Source organism: Biomphalaria glabrata, chromosome 6 (genome assembly GCF_947242115.1).
Source record: "Biomphalaria glabrata chromosome 6, xgBioGlab47.1, whole genome shotgun sequence".
Taxonomy (NCBI): Eukaryota; Metazoa; Mollusca; class Gastropoda; family Planorbidae; genus Biomphalaria; species Biomphalaria glabrata.
In genome coordinates, this window is record NC_074716.1 from 46,422,793 (window position 1) to 46,439,409 (window position 16,617).

The 16,617-nt window shown below is 33.6% G+C and overlaps 1 protein-coding gene across 6 annotated transcripts in view; it reads left to right on the top strand.

Moving 5' to 3' along the window:
- The first annotated feature begins 7,765 nt into the window (after nt 1–7,765).
- LOC106078225 (serine/threonine-protein phosphatase 6 regulatory subunit 3-like) overlaps nt 7,766–16,617 on the top strand; it is a 34,708-nt gene continuing 25,856 nt past the window's right edge. For all 6 annotated transcript variants that reach the window (XM_013239049.2, XM_013239063.2, XM_013239056.2 and 3 more), the window contains exon 1: nt 7,766–7,936. The gene's annotated coding sequence lies outside the window, so the exon portion shown is untranslated. The remainder of the gene's footprint in view (nt 7,937–16,617) is intronic.

A 16,617-nucleotide genomic window follows, 5' to 3' on the forward strand; every position in this document is an offset into this window, starting at 1 on the left:
TTTATTTTGAAGATTTATTTTAGCTTCAAACCCCGCTGGCGGGGAGTTTAAACTAAAAAAAAACTCTTTGGCTATGCTCATAGTATTTGAGTGCGTAATTTGCTTTTTTTTATATTAAAGAGGTATTTTTAGCTTCAAACCCAGCTGAAGAGGAGTTTAAACTCAAAATCCCTTTGGCTACGCTCATACAATTTTGAGTGTGTAATTGTTTTTTTTTTTAATGAAGAGGGGTTTATCTTAAAATTTGGAGAGGGGTTTAAAATCAAAATCTTCCTTAGATGTGCTCTTGGAATTTTGGGATTGTCGTTTGCATTTTGTTTTATAGAAGAGGTGGATTCAAACTCAAAACCCCCTGGTAGGGGTTTTTAAATTCAAAACCCCCTGGTAGGGGTTTTTAAACTCAAAACCCCTGGTAAGGGATTTTAAACTTAAAACCCCCTGGTAGGAGTTTTCAAACTCAAAACCCCCTGGTAGGGGGTTTTAAACTCAAATCCCCCTTGGCTGTGCTGGGGCAAGTGATGGTTTAGTATTAAACTTTCACCTAAAATAAACAAAATTAAAGCAAAAGATCATCACTAAACTCCGCCCCCCCCCCCGAGGTGGGATTTTATTTCGGGGTGGGGGTGGGGTTCACCCCCCCCCCCTCTGGCTACGCCCATAGACTTGAAGGTGCAAATGATTGTCTAAAATTAGGCTACACGGGATTAAGGAAAGGGGAAGGGTGCATCAATTCCTGAAAAGCCTAGGCTAGTTTGATGACATGTAATGCACAAATTGTAAGAAAATATCTTTCTCGATAATAAAGATTATTATTATTATTATTGTTATAAGTCTAATACAATAGCGTATCTTTACAATTGTACTTCAGTGGAAGCAATACAGTTGCTACTTAGAAGAAGTTAATGGATTAGAAGTGCTAAAAATTGGCTAGAATTCGGCCTCTCAGAGTCCGGGGGGGGGGGGGTGCACGTGCACGACTTTGCACCAAGGGCGGACTGTGTGTCAAAATGGACCCGGGCATTTCTATACAATCAGGCCCATAATTGCATATTATATGATGGGTATCCAATTCTAGGCCTACCTGTACTCAAAATAATTATATTAAGTTGGAGCATCGTAAACTGTACACATGCGTACAGTGAGTTCTATATTTTTGTTAGGAAGTATAGGGCCTATATTGCTTTTTAATGGCTAAGTGTGTGTAGCCCCTAAAAGGATGACTTCTACTGAATCTAGTAGCACTTTCTACGGATATAGGCTATTACATTATTTCTTAAAATTTGTTAGATTACACTGTATAGAGCTTTTTTTTTAACAGGACGCTCAGATGGTCAATTTATAAGAGAATATTATAAAACCTTTAATAATTTAATACATAGGGGCATCTATGTGACTCTTTCAGTGATCCTAACGGCCAATTGGGGTAAAGGCCCACCGGGCTTTTGCCTTAATGCCCATATAGCCACTCCGCTGTCAATAACAGTACAAAAGTAATAATTAATAAGCTGCTAGATGATCGACGTAAAAAAAATTGGCAGGCATTTCTCTTGATTTCAGATTAGTATCAAAAAGATAAGCCCTAAATATATTTTCGGACAAAATTGCAAGTTTTAGATTATCTTAATACAGTTATTATTTGTTTAAAAATGAAGGAAAAAAATAAATACAAAAATATACATCGTCAGAAATTTGAACACTCTACCTTTGCATTGACAGGCCAGTGTTCTACGCAATGCTATACGGCACACAAAATAAGTGAAAATATAGGTTATTTATAAAAACGTTAAATCATAATTTCTAACTGAAAGTTAAACTTACAATTTTGTACATAGGGCCTAGTATTTTACAAATGCTGCTTCAAATAGTGGAATTTTATATAAATTATTAAATTGCATATGTTTTAAAACATTATTAGAAAAAAAATATTTTTTTTAATGCTGACGCTATATTTGACCTTTAAGCATTTCTTTCTTAATATTTTTCTCTCTATCAATAAGTCTGATGGTGTAGTTTTGAAAGAGTTGTAAATTTCCTTTTATTGCAAGGATAATGACGAGTGGTTGTGTACAGGGCTTCTTCTGACTGCCAGCACTTGAGAAAAATCTTAAAAATGCGTTTTTCATGTTCTTCTCTCCAGCCTGTTGAAGTTTACCTTAAATTTTGTGAACTTCTACTCATTTTCCCCATTTTCAGAAAAGTATTGGAAAGCGAGTTACAATACCTTTGGTTTAACACTAAAAAAAGCCGGCCAAATGTATGAGAGAGAATCCTGGCACAACTATAGAGGCGTTAAATCCACAAGCGCTGGGCTTCCTGAGGGACATATCAAGTGATGAATTTACTTAAGGACAAGAATTATTATTTTTGTTGGTGCAGTGAGATAAAGTGTGTCATTTTTTAGACCATTCTTGCATATTCGGGGTGCCAATGGAGCTGTTGAGTTTGAATACTAAATCTACTTTTAGATATCAGAAAAAAATAAAGTTTGTACATTATCTAATTAACACTCTGGCTGGCAAACAATACTCCTTAATACTGTAGCGAGGCGAACATTGAGCTGGTTTGGCCATAGACTCGACTCACTGTCAAAATCGTCCTTAATAAACAGGGGCGGACTGTGTGTCAAAACGGCATGGGCATTTCTATACAATCAGGCTCATAATTGCATATCACATGATGGGTATCCAAGTCTTGGCCTACCTGTCCTCAAAATCATTCTATTAAGTTGAAGCATTGGTAACTAAACACATGCATACAGTGAGCTCTATAATTTTGATAAGAAGTATAAGCCTTATGTTGCTTTTTAACCGCTAAGTGTGTAGCCCCAGGATGACTGTTAGATCTAGTAGCACTTTCTACGGATATAGGCTATTACATTATTTCTAAAAAAAAAAATTGTTATATTACACTGTATAGAGTCTTTTTTTTTTAACCACGACGTCTTTAAATTGAGATATATTTAGTGTTGTTGTTTTTATTTTAGGGCCTTCCGGTAGTGTGTGGAACATTGCCTAAATGCATATAGGGCCTACTACTGTCTCCGCCATGATCTAATGGATATTTATGCCACGTTTTATCAAGATTGATCAAATGGTTTTGATTTTTATGCGGGACATACGTATATATGCCTTAAAAAATTCCTGTCTACGCCCATGGTTAGACTTATATTAATATATTATATTAATATTAACCACAACAAATGATAATAAAATATATATATAGGCCTATATATATTGATGGGCTCTACTACATTTTAAAGCACAGGCTCCTTTGGTGTGTGACGTAATAAAAATGATAGTCGTCTATGTCTACTTGTATAAACACAAAGTCTCTGTTATTATTATATTATTATTGTTATTATTAATTAATGTCTACAGTATTTTATTTATTTCTCTGTGACAACGGAACAGGGTGTCGGCCCACCTTGCATTAGCATGAATGCCCATTTAGCCAGTGAATAGAACATAATATTACATATTAAGGATAACCCTACGTTGAAGTCAAGACTTAAAATAAAAATAAATAAGTTTTATAAAACAAAAGAAATTCCGCTGCCGAGGACAGACGTAGACGGTGAAAAGAAAATCTAAATCGACCACAGGCGGACAATGGTTATGCCTGCGCTTTTTGAATGCCCCTTCTTAATCCACCTTAGGCAGACCCTACTACCACTCCAGCCCAACATAACCAACACCCTGTACGGCAGTGCTGAACAACAGAAGAAAACAGCACACTTTTTTTCCTTGACACCTTCTGCAAAAGAGCTCACAGCTCAGCAGCAAAAAGCTGGCCAGAAGAGGAAGAAGAAGAATGCCTGCGCTAGTGTGTCAAAATATGTAGGTCGCAGCTGAGTCTGCATAGCCTCGGGAAATAGCCAACTACATTCCTCACTACTCTTCAGAATCGAAGACAAACCTTATTAGGCTTATATAACTCGAGTAATTGTAATTAATATGCCGATTGCAGACATGCAGTCTATTATCTCTATATTGAATTTGACTAAACGCTTCGAAGAAAATGAGTTTAGTAAGCCTGTAGACGGTCTCTCTCTGTATCAGTGGTCTTCAACCTTATTTTACTTACCGCCTCCTTGTCGTATTTTTTCTTTAAAAAAAAAATCCGACCGCAACCCCCTCTCAAAATAAAGACTTGTAAATTTCTTCAATTGAAGCCGAAAGAGGATTTTTGCAAAAGAATGTTATCATCACCCAGACAAAAAGTTCATTGATGACAACAACTGTATCTTCACTGTTATTTTTTACATTCGTTGGACCACCACTCGTACGCTTTGACCCTACAAGATACGTTGATTCATATTTGCTTAGAGGCAGGCATTCACCTCCGTTACGTTGATGTGATAAATAGGGATTTAAAATCTATGAACATTGATACTGACCATTGGGAAGACATAGCCTTAGACCGCACTAGTTGGAGAGAGACGGTGACCAAGAAAGCTATAGAAAGTGAGAAAACATGGGCCTCGATTCTTGAAGAAAAGCGTGCCGCACGGAAAATGGCCATTGCAGCTCCTCTAAGTAAAGTAAGATCCTGGTAGAAGTTATGGGAGTAAATATTTGCACTTGAAAGTAGCAGTATTATAAAATGTTAAACATTTTTTTGCCAAAAGCTTCTATGCAGTAGGCCTATTATGAATGAGGTTGTTCCGAATTTTTTTGTGAGCCACGTGGAGGTGTTTAATTTCTGTTTCTATTGAGAATCTGATTAGTGAGTTAGGTCAATATTTAGTGGTTTGAATCAATTCATTTGCGGCAAACAATATTTTTTTTAACCGCAGGAACGTCAAGTACACCCTTTTATTGAGATCTATTAAGTCTAAATCAACAGCTAGGTCTATATAGATCTAAAGGCATTAGGGTAACCAACTCTAGAAAAAAAATCTTAATCCACATCCTCTCTGACCATAAAGTAAATAGACTGTGTCCAACTGATTTTAACAACCTGGTCAGCTAGACATACACATGACCACATGTACGCCTAGTGTACTGTACGTGTGTAGTCGATAATACTGTAAGACTACTTTGCATTAAGCGTTATGCAATAGTGTTTGCTTAATGTGGAGAGGTCAGACAAGAAAATAACACACTGGCGTGGCTAGTCAAGCATGTTCGTAGATATATCTTTACACTAAAATAGTTATTCACCCTCCCTGCCCAGAAAGTAAAAAGACGTGTTTCCGACTGATTTTAACAACCTGGCCAGATAAACGTACACGTGTAGGCCTATATAGTGTATCGAATGACAAGATCACCCAGTTTTTTCCCCTTGCGCGTTTAACGGTTATGCAATAGTGTTAGTTGTATTTTTAGTGGTCAGACAAGAAGATAGCACACCGACATGGTTAGTCAAGCATGTATTTTACAATTTAAAATAGTTATACAGGTCAAATGTTTTAAAAACTCCAACGATTTCGTTTCTATTTCTTTGGATACTAGATCTAAATTTGAAATTCTAAATCGATGTTATTTAATGAGATTTTAAACTTTACCAGTATAAGTAAGATTTTCCGTTATATAATAAGTTAATATAATTTTTAAAAAAAAAGAGTACCATTATTTTCAAAAGGTTTTAATTCAAGGCAAAAATACAAGCACATATATTAATTTAGACATTTTATTGTGCATTATCGTTTATGTAAGAAACATATTCTACTTAATACTGATTTTATTATAGATAAATATTACTAGAATGTTAAAAGAATAAGATCGAACTGTAGGCTTACATATAATTAAAATCGTTAGTGTCGAAACGACAATAGAAATAATTTAACTCGTTGGATAATGTTTTGTCGTCTCTTGTAGCAAGATTATTTTTACTTTTGACTTGTGCTCCTGACATTTTGTTCATGATACCCCACGCCTGTCTCATGTCACTTGTCTTAATCGAGTCTTCCAGCTTAGATAATAGTGAACAAATAGATATGCCATCTTACTAGATTTTTCTAAGGCTTTTGACAAAGTTCACCACCATAGTTTGCTTAAAAAATTAAAATATTTCGGCATTAATGGTCCACTGCATCAGTGGATTAAAGATTTTCTGATAGGGAGAGAACAAACTGTAATAATAAATGGCTCTAAATCAACACCGATAACAGTAAACTCAGGTGTACCTCAAGGAACAGTCTTGGGTCCACTACTATTTTTAATTTACATAAATGATTTACCAAATTGCATTACTTCAGGAACAAAAGTCAGATTATTTGCAGACGATTGCATAATATATAGAACAATAAAAACTACACAAGACACAGATATTTTACAAAGAGAATTAGAGAAAAGGGAATCAAATTGGAGCATGTCTTTCCACCCAGAAAAATGTCAGTTGTTAAGAGTAACAAAAAAACTAAAACAAATTAATTCCACTTATCTTATTCATGGCAAACCAGTAACACAGACTAAAAACGCAAAATACCAAGGTGTTATAATAAATGAAAAACTGTCATGGAGTCCACATATTGATGAAACTACAAAAAAATCAAACAAAGCATTAGGATTTATTAAAAGAAATTTCTATAAATCAAATAAGAACATAAAACTAAAATGTTATTTAACCTTGGTTAGGCCAATAATAGAATATGCAACCTCCGTTTGGGACCCCTCAACTCAAGAAAACATTAAAAAACTGGAACAGACACAAAATAGAGCAGTGAGATTCATAACAAACGAATATTCACATTTGACTAGAGTTACACCTTTAGTAAAATCACTAAATTTAGAAAGCCTTCAGGACAGAAGGCTCAAAAGTAAAGTAGCAATCATACATAAAACACTGAACCATAATCTTCAAATACAAAATTTAATAAAATACTCTGAAAGACACAAAGATAAAGGCACATTCCTTGTCCCATATGCTAGGACAAATTTGTACAAACACTCCTTCTTCCCTAGTGCTATTAGAGCATGGAATGGGTTGCCTGAGCTAGCCAGGAAAACCAGTGACTTGGCTGAATTTAAGTCATTGGTTAATATGTATGACTAAATGCATGACGCGTAGGACGTAATCATCTTCTTTTTTGAAGTAACGTCTGTATTATATAAGATAAGATAAGATAAGTGCGGTTGTTTCTCTTCCCTTCCTTAAATTTTTACTACCTTTACTATTTTAACTGTGAATAGACCTTGATTTTAATTATATGACTGTATAGAATCTGGCCCTTGTTGTTTAGAGAGAGAGAGTAGTCCTTAAGGGACTGCAGGCACGACATGGCCTAAATTGTGCCGATGTGCCTCAAATCAACAAACAAACAAACAAACTCTTCCCTTCCTCAAGAGCGACGTTGAGATTTCGTTGAGATCTTTTCCTTTCCTGTCTATGTCATGTCTATATATTACAGCATGATCTATACCTCAAGCTGTGTAAGAGCGCATTCCAAATAGTGAACATTAATTTGATATTTAGAGGGTCAATAATATATCTAGGAGTGAAATAAAAAAAAAATAAAAAAATATAGGTCTAGAAAACTAGTACATTTGCGGTTAAAGGTAATATTTTGGCGTTGTAAAATATTTTGTGCATATTCACTGTATGTTGAACATTAGGAAGTTAAATGAGACGTCCTATGGATCTAATCAATCTAGTAAAAAAATCTAGTCAAGACATTGGTCTAGATCTCGATATCTAAATCTACAGAGATTTAGGTCTATATTTATAGATTATCATTATCTGGATTCTAGATTTCATATCTATTTTTAAGTTTCAACACCGCAAAAGATTCTCGCAAAATCTCGGATAATTATGGGCAGTCACGAGAGTTACTAGTTCGGAAGCCATTTTGTTCTGTGCACTTTGTTCCCGCCTATGTTTACTTATTTCGGGGGATAAAATAACATATTCATAAACATCTGATCTATTACAAATGTTGTAAAGATTATACTCTATGTTGGTAGCTAATAATTTGAATTGTGCTTTTGAACCATAAGTAAGTAAACATGATAAATGCAGGTCTAGATCATTGCGAACTTGCAGCAACAACTCAACTCTGATTCAGTTCATTCAGTCAGTGACAGTCAGTCTGAGTCTGATTTACAGTGATTTTACAGTGATACAGTCTGATTTTAGATCTACTAGATCTAGAGTAATTTCCCTCTTCCGAACACCCCCTATTTTCTGACATTAACAAACACCCCACAATCTTTATTAAATTGAGCCTCTATTTTGATAGCTAAGACGGAACTACAGTAACTTACGTTTATCGAACAAGTTAAGCTCATTCGCCGACATTTTTTATGTTTGAATTTGTGTATCTCCGTAAAAATTAGACCTAGAAAAAAACTGATTGTATCAGTGAACTCCTCATCCATTTTTCTTAAAAAGTAGACATGTTTTATTCTATTACTACTCATAGTTAAACTTATATTTGATATTAAAATGGGTCAGGTTGATGATTTCAAAAGCTTAAATTATCGAACACTTTTTTACCTTTATCTTATCTTATCGAACATATTAAGAACTTATCGAACACACGAGAAGTATGGTGTTTTAAAAGTGTTATAATCTTAAAATTTTGTGAAAAGTATGGTGTTTCAAAAGTGTTATAATCTATATTTTTTTTTTATTTATATCATTTTCTTTTTAAGCCATGTCAAGAAAGACAGATTTTTAGTCATTTTCAAATGGTCCACATCGAAGGAATCTATCACTGATCAGCTCTGTTTAGAAACTGACGGTGCTAAGCCCAGTAACGCATTACCGTAGTACTTATTTAGGTCTAAGCTGTTTTGAGACATAAGGCCATTAATAAATTAAATCCAGATATTATTTATTTGAGGGAGAGCCTAATAAGCTTTGGTAGCCAATAGATAATCCCGCCCTCCCCAAGTCATTGCAGGAGACAACAGTTTACTTGGTTGACCTAAAAACAAAACATACGGTACGCGGCCCTACATAACTAGCCGCCGATCTAGCACGCTCAGTGTATGTAACAGCCCAAAAGTCAGTGCTAGATATTTTTCGATCTGGGCGGGGAAGGGGGGGAGTGCTGAAAAGCTATGGTAGCTTGCAAGCTGTGTTACCTATAGATGTAGATAAATCTGCCCTCCCTAAACCACCTGGTTGACCAAAAAAAAAAAAACACTGTATTTTAGAGCACGCTTAGTATTTGTCACACACACAAACAACATATCTATATATACTACGTATCTATCATGCCTAGTGTTTGTGACCTAATTAGCGGCTTGACCGTAGGTACTCGACTGATGGCTCCTCCCCCTTTCCCCTCAACATTGTTCTTACTACAACTTGAACAATGTTTTGGGGCCGTGTTGATGGCCTGGTTTACACCTGTGTGTTACGCTATCACTGACCTTTTTTTTTGTGTTGTGTGTTAGTCTGGTGGCTGCGTTTGGATTGAGTCTTGATATTTACGTTGTTACTTTGCACTGAAAAAGTGTGAATGTTGGAGAGTGGAAGCGCGGGTAAGGGGGTGTAGGCAGAATAAGAGAGTGGTTAAATGTGTTATAGTTATTATTTTGTGTATTTGTGATGTTTCAAAGGAGTGTCTTTGTAGCGCATTATGAGCTTTATCATACTTTATGGCAAATATATATATATAATTTTATAGACCCGGCGCCACACGTCTAGATCGAGAAGCACAACTGACTCTTGTATTTGAGGCTGACGTCAAATTCTAATGGTCGATCAATTATTGATGATCTCTGGATACAGTGTCTTCACTGTTTCTCTCCCCTACCCCCCGACCTTTTTTTTTTTACCTGCCCAAGACTTTTTTTTTTCAAAATACCATATCTGCATTCTATACCCCCCCCCCCCTTTTGCCCTTTCGTTTTATTAATATCTCTTCACATCAAGCACATGCGCTAGGTATTGGTTTATAACACATAATTCAGAAGTTAATAGAATGGGGCAAATTCAGAAGTTAATGGAATGGGGGATCTGAAAAGAAACAACAACTGAATACATTCCACTCTGTTCCTTCCGGTGGTCGCGCATAGATGCTATTAGCATCAAGCTATAATATATGTGTCATAAAATCAAGCTTTTAAAATGGGTACAATTAGTGCATATCGATGTAAATCTATTTACTTAAAAAAATATAGCACATTTACGGTAAACCACAAATAGCTGATACAAATTGTAACATATGATTAATTTATATCTGTACTTTGCATTACATTATTTTAAAAAATAACAATTAAAAAATATATAATTTAAATATTTTGTCTTCTTTGGGTTATATCCCTTTGATGTTTATTTTTAACATTAAAATGGCGTTCGATATCATACGAAGCTGAGATTGCTTATATAAAAACTGCTATTATCGAACACCCCCTTTTTAAACCTCAATTTTCATGTTTAGGTAACAAAGGACACTTTCAAATAAATAGTTGTAAATATTTCTCAGCCTAATTAGAAGCGTATTATATAGTTTTTTTGAGCTGAAGCATCATTAGCATTAAAAAATACCCTTAACCCGAGACTCACTCCACTCTTCCCAAGAGTTCAAAAAATGTGAAATTTTTATACCAATATTACCAATGCACTTTGAATATAAGTAAAAAAATGATCCTCGGGTGAAAATGAAACTAATTATAACTTAAGTATAAAGAAATGGACGATGCACAATAAGAATGGACTAGTTTCTTTATAATCATCGAAATAAAGGAGAATTTTAAAAAATACAATGGGGTGTTCGATAAGTACCTTAAAACGAAGGTGTTCGATAGATGTAAGTTACTCTAGTCTGGAGTCTAGTGTTTTTATTTATACTCCGACTCCATTTCTTTATACATTGGACTGATTGGTGATTTTAACTTTATTATCTTTATAATTAAATTTAATATAATTATATAATTATAGTTCAGACAGAGACACATTTAGTTTCGTTTACTTTACATGGGTTGTTTGTTTGTTTGTTTTACATGTTTCGGATGTTCCTTCAGAGTTGAAGATAGTTTACTTCCTAGTCCAAACCTCCCGCAGGACGACGGGGGATTGGAGCGGGCAGGGTTTGAACCCGGGACCATCGATAAATCCGAACGACAGTCCAGCGTGCAAAAGCACGACCAGGCAGCCAAAGAGCACTGGTAGGACGATGCCATTTTTTTTCTTCTAGGACAGAAGGAGGGTAGGTCCAGGGTGAGGAGATTTTTTTTTAGCTAAAAATGAACTAGTCTAGTAATATCTAGATCTATCTAAAATGCTTCTTAATAGGCCTAAAAATTAAAACACACACGTCATAGTCTGTCTATGTGTAGATATGGGGTGTTTCATGATATTCGTTTGTCACAATCAATGACACCAACGAACGGTCTTTATCACTATCAATGACACTAACGAACCCTATTTTAATGTTGAAAATGCATAATAGTTTAGATGCCCAGATACCTTTACTGACCACCATGTTGTTTTTAAGCATATATAATATTTATCTCACTTATCTATATGTTATATTAAACTTTTTTTAAAGAGATTTTTGTTCTTATGCTGTCAACTTATGAATTTTTAAGTGTATTTACTGAAATGAAGGTCTAAAAAAATGTTAATAAAAATTGATGAAGTTGTTTCTTCTTTTTTTAATAACTTTTTTTAAAAAAAGTTTTTTGTTCTTATGCTATCATTTTAAATGAATTTTAATATTAGATCTAATAGCTGCTAGAAAGAAAGACAAAACAGCAACAGAAAAAAGTTGGCAAGTAATACAAGGGAGATAGTCTAGTATTAAGCCTTAAAACCAAAATGGTGTATTTCCAATGACAATATATGGTAATAAGAAATAAAGCTTAGAAATATATATTTTAAAAAAACTATTTATCTCAGAGGAAATCAAATTACATATTTGTAATCTGCATTTTTTTCTGCATATTCTTAAAATATAAGAGAAACCTGATTTAGTGTTTCTAGTCACTAATACCGAAAATGCATATCAGAGGGATGTAACTCAAGTCTGGGAAATGGAGATTTCTTTGATTTATTTTGTATAGGTCTAACATTTTCTTACTTAATTTTGCTTTTGTTTTGGATGTTAAAACAAGTGTGATGTGAATAAGTAAAAGGAAAGGGAATATCGCTAAACATAGTGCTGATGTGGGGTAGAGTTGGGTTTTGTTAACTTTAGTTTAATGTGAATAATGAAAAAAAAATGTTTTCATGAGTGGCGCAATCCTGCACTCACTCTATTTTGTTTTTCACTCCTTGTCGCTCTAATTATATACCTAGCATGGTATCATCAACACAGTACTAGAAAAAAAAAGTAGGAGGAGGGACAATTTTTGATCAATCAGGTACCAAATTAGGTCACATTCACTGAGTGGAGTGAGTGGGCTAGACGCGTGGGGACGCTCAGTTGTTGTTTTTTTTGTTGGGTCAACTAGATCTAGGTAGGTCACAGTATATGGCCCTTTGTAAAGTTGAGGGTTTAGCAGAGAAGGGAGCAATTAAAAGAGGGAAAAGTGACACTAATCTGTCTGTCTTGAGTTGGTTTAAAAAGAAATTGATAATAAAATAAAAAAAAATTGAGATAATATTATTTTTAAATGCAATAACTAAGAGGTGTTCGTTAGTGTACAGACAGTGTTTGTTAGTGTACAGAGCGGGGAATGGTGTTAGTTAATGTTAGCGCTGGACCTCATTGACCTGATCCTCTTCAACATCATATTTTATTGTAACTATGCGTAGCATAACAAAACAATATAGCTATTTTTGTTGCAAATGGATGACGAGTTTATAGATGTTTGTAGTTTTTTTCCTAGGACTAACTGTTACCGAGCTATAAAAATTCAAATGTAAAAATTGCAGCAGCAGCACTTAACTTGTTTGGAAGAGGGAAATTACCCTAGATCTAGAATCTAGATCTATAATCTAGATCTACTCACTTTTTCCCTTCAGTCTTCAGTCATTCTGAATCAGGGCTTCCTCCTAAACTCTGTAGACAGCGTAGACGTAGATCTAGTCTAGATTCTCGATATGGAATTATATAGAGTGTAGTGACTGTAGTCGAATACTGGATATAGAGAATAGACAGTAATACTAATAGACTATTATCAGTATTATTAGTTAGGGATGTTAAATAAAAATGTATCTTTGAAAAAACAATTTTTCCTTAGCCTTAGTTTGCCTTAGTACATCATTAAAATACTTTAACAGAACTTTCCAATGGTGTAGACTATAAGTATAAATTATGACTGTATGTTTAACAGTTAGAAAGTTATGATTTTTTTGTGGCATTTTGTTTCAATCCATTTTTTATCCCAATTTTAAAATATTTTTGTTATTTTCTGCCATCACAATGCAGCCAAGTTGTCTAGAATTCTCTGACATTTCTTGTAGCTCAAGACCCGGGAGATAATTTATTTCCTTCAATATTTACATTCTTAACAAGTAAAGTTCAAAAATATAAATGAAATCAGCTTTGTGAGCTAGAAATTTACTACTAATTATGACTAATGCAAGATTACAAGATCTACTATTAAATTTCTTATTTAATAAGTAGATCTACAAAACTCAACTTCAACTTTGAACTTTTGACCTGGGGGTGTGTCTCACCCGGCTTAGCCAGCGACAAGCTCTCCTCTCACTTATTCCTTTGCACTCAATGTTGGGTCAAAACGTCACGAAAAAAATCATAACTTTCTAACTGTTAAATATACAGTCGTAATTTATACACCATTGGAAATTTCTGTTTAAGTATTATAATGATGTACTAATGAAAAATTGTTTTTTCAAAGATATATATTGTTTATTTAACCTCCCTAGTGAATGTTACTGATTCATTGTATCAATCAATGTATGATCCTGTGATTTTGTGGGTGTCTCTGACTGCATCAGCAGATACAGTCACATGTTGACACTGTCACAGTGTTACATGTAACTGTAAGTCAAGTGTATAGTATGTAAACTTGGTTACTAAATTTGGTCAATTCTTTCTTTTCTTTGTTGTTGTTAGTCTTAGTCAGGATTAGTCTTTAAAACTCTAGATACCTAGATCTACTATCTAGTAGACTAGTTGTAGTAGTGTATAGTATATATAGTATTTAGTTCTGTCATAGATCTTGATCTATCATCTAGTCTAAGAGACAAAGAAATCATCAGTGGAGTGGTAAAAAAAAATTCTTTTCTCTCACTCAATCCATAGGCTATACAATATAAATCTTAGATCAAGACTAAGTAAAATTCACGTCAGTGGACTCAAGTCTAGATTCTCAAGCACTTCTAATCTAAGGTTTTAATCAAATGTAGTTAAATGTCACCACCATTGATAAAGCTCGTAAGCCATCAATGTGGACATTAGCTAACTCATCTGCAAATTAACTGATTTGCTTCCTTATTGTGTGGAATCAAGTTTTCTCATTTTACTTAAGTAATGTACACATCAATGGCTTCTGTACTGAACTTGAGGTTAGGGTGGGTTAGTTTAGGGAGTTTAGGCTTAAAGCTTTGAGCTAGAATTAAGTAGGTAATATGCATATAAATCCATTTTGGTTTTACTTGAACAAGTTGGTAATGTACAATTTTTTAGAGCAGAAAAAAAAGAGTTCTTAACATTCTACTTTTAGGACCATTTTTGATCAATTTCTGACATGTTATTGACATTATATTTCAGTTTTAATGCCTAAGTATAGAGGAATTTTTAAAAAGTGAAATCATTAGCTTCACACAATTATTTAACCTTAAAAATAGGTTAATCACACTTACCCCTCAAAATGGAAAATCAACACTCACAGAATATATGTCCATTAGTCCATGAATTAAACATATAATATACACAAATGTGTCACAAAGTAAAGTATATTTATAGATTTGAAAAAGTAAAAAGGAAACAACTTATTATTTTTTTTTTAATATAGAAGTATGTATTGGCTATGCTATTGATTTGTTCTTATGCTTTACATTGTTTATTATGACAGTGACATCCACTCTATTTTTTTTCCCCTGAAATTTCAATTAAAGGGCCACATTTTAACGATTCCCCAAATATACTTTTTAACCCGTGAATTATTGTATGTTACAATGAAATGAAACAGCCTGTTCTTTTTCTTGTTCCTTCTCTCTCTCTTTTTTTATTATTTTGTTTTTTGTTTTTGCATCCTTTAATCTTAAGGCAAGCAATGTATGGTAAAAGACTGCAAACATTTTTTTAGAGAACCAAAACAATGTATTTTATCCCATTCTGCACTCAACAATAATTTTGGCATTGTGTCCTCTAAATAAAAAGAAATATCAGATTGGTTTTATTAATTGTAATTGTTTATTTAAATTTGAACCCAATTGAATGTAGCCAAATAGCAAATCTAAAAATATTCCTTGTTCTCTCTAGAAAAAAATAAAAGGAAGGAAGTGACATAAGGCAAAATTTTTGAATAAGTTCACTTCTAGGGGAAAAGAAAGAAAATACAGGAAATCCTATTTTTTTGTGCTATTTCTATTTATTCTTTGGGGTAATACTGCATATAAATTAACCAAGATTTGATAGAAAGCTTGCAGTTTTTCAAAAAATTGCAGAAGTTAAGCTGTGAATCTGTCAAAACCGTGTCATAGTGAGTGCCTAGGAGGTCAAAGGAGCCTTTTTACTAAATTTCATGTGAATCCGTACAGTTGATGAGATCTGTTGATAAGTGTGTCAGTGGTAACTTACAAATATAAATATAGTAGATTTATGAATGTCTTGAAGTTGTCAGTCTTCCCATTTTCTGTATTTCCCTTCTCTGCTTGTATTATTCCTTATATATTGATAAATTTTTAGTGGTTACCATGCTCCTATAAGCACTCATGTTCTAGTGTACATCTCATTACTTAATCGAACATGCTGATGGATCCGTATGTGGAAGAATGTTTCTGTGCAGCCTTTTGGGACTTAATAAACGCTACTCAGCTTGAGTTCTTCTTTTTTTTTAAAAAAAATTCCAAGTATCTATTGGGATTTAAACTAAGCTGTTAATACCACTCAGATACACATTCCCACTTGACAGAATTGATTGTTTTAGCTTGCTCTTCACTCCTGTCATTGTCTGTTGAACAGCCAGTGTTAAAACTGCTTGATAACTGAAATTGGATTTATATGTTGTTCTAACAAGCTTTTTTTTTTAAAGTGGTTTATATAAAATATTTATATTTCTATATTGATTACAACAGAAAATAAGTTGCTGGTACTGTAGATTATGATCAGGTCACATTTGTACTTAAAAAAGTGTACATATTCATACGCAACAAATTTGTACAATTTTTATTTATACATAACATAAATTAAAGATTTTTATTTAATACATCAATTTCTACATTTTTGTTTTGCAAAGGTTATGGTAAAACAAATCTTTTCCTTATATGTCAGTCAATAGGCTTAAAATAGCACTGACCTATAATAAATGTTTGTTCTTTATGGAGAGATAAAAAAAAATACTTACCAGTCACTTGTGACAGTTAAATTTGTCTTTGAGACAAAAAACAAAAGCATATTTATGGCTATGTATTATATGTAAAAAAATATATTAAAATGGAGAATGAATAGTTCTAATTTAGTAGTTGTACAATAACCATGAAACAATCAATAGTAAAGAAACAACTTTTTCACATTTCCAATGCTAACCTACCATTTTTTAAATTGTTTGTTAATAAGTTTTAGACGTCCCTTCAGAAATGTAGATTTTT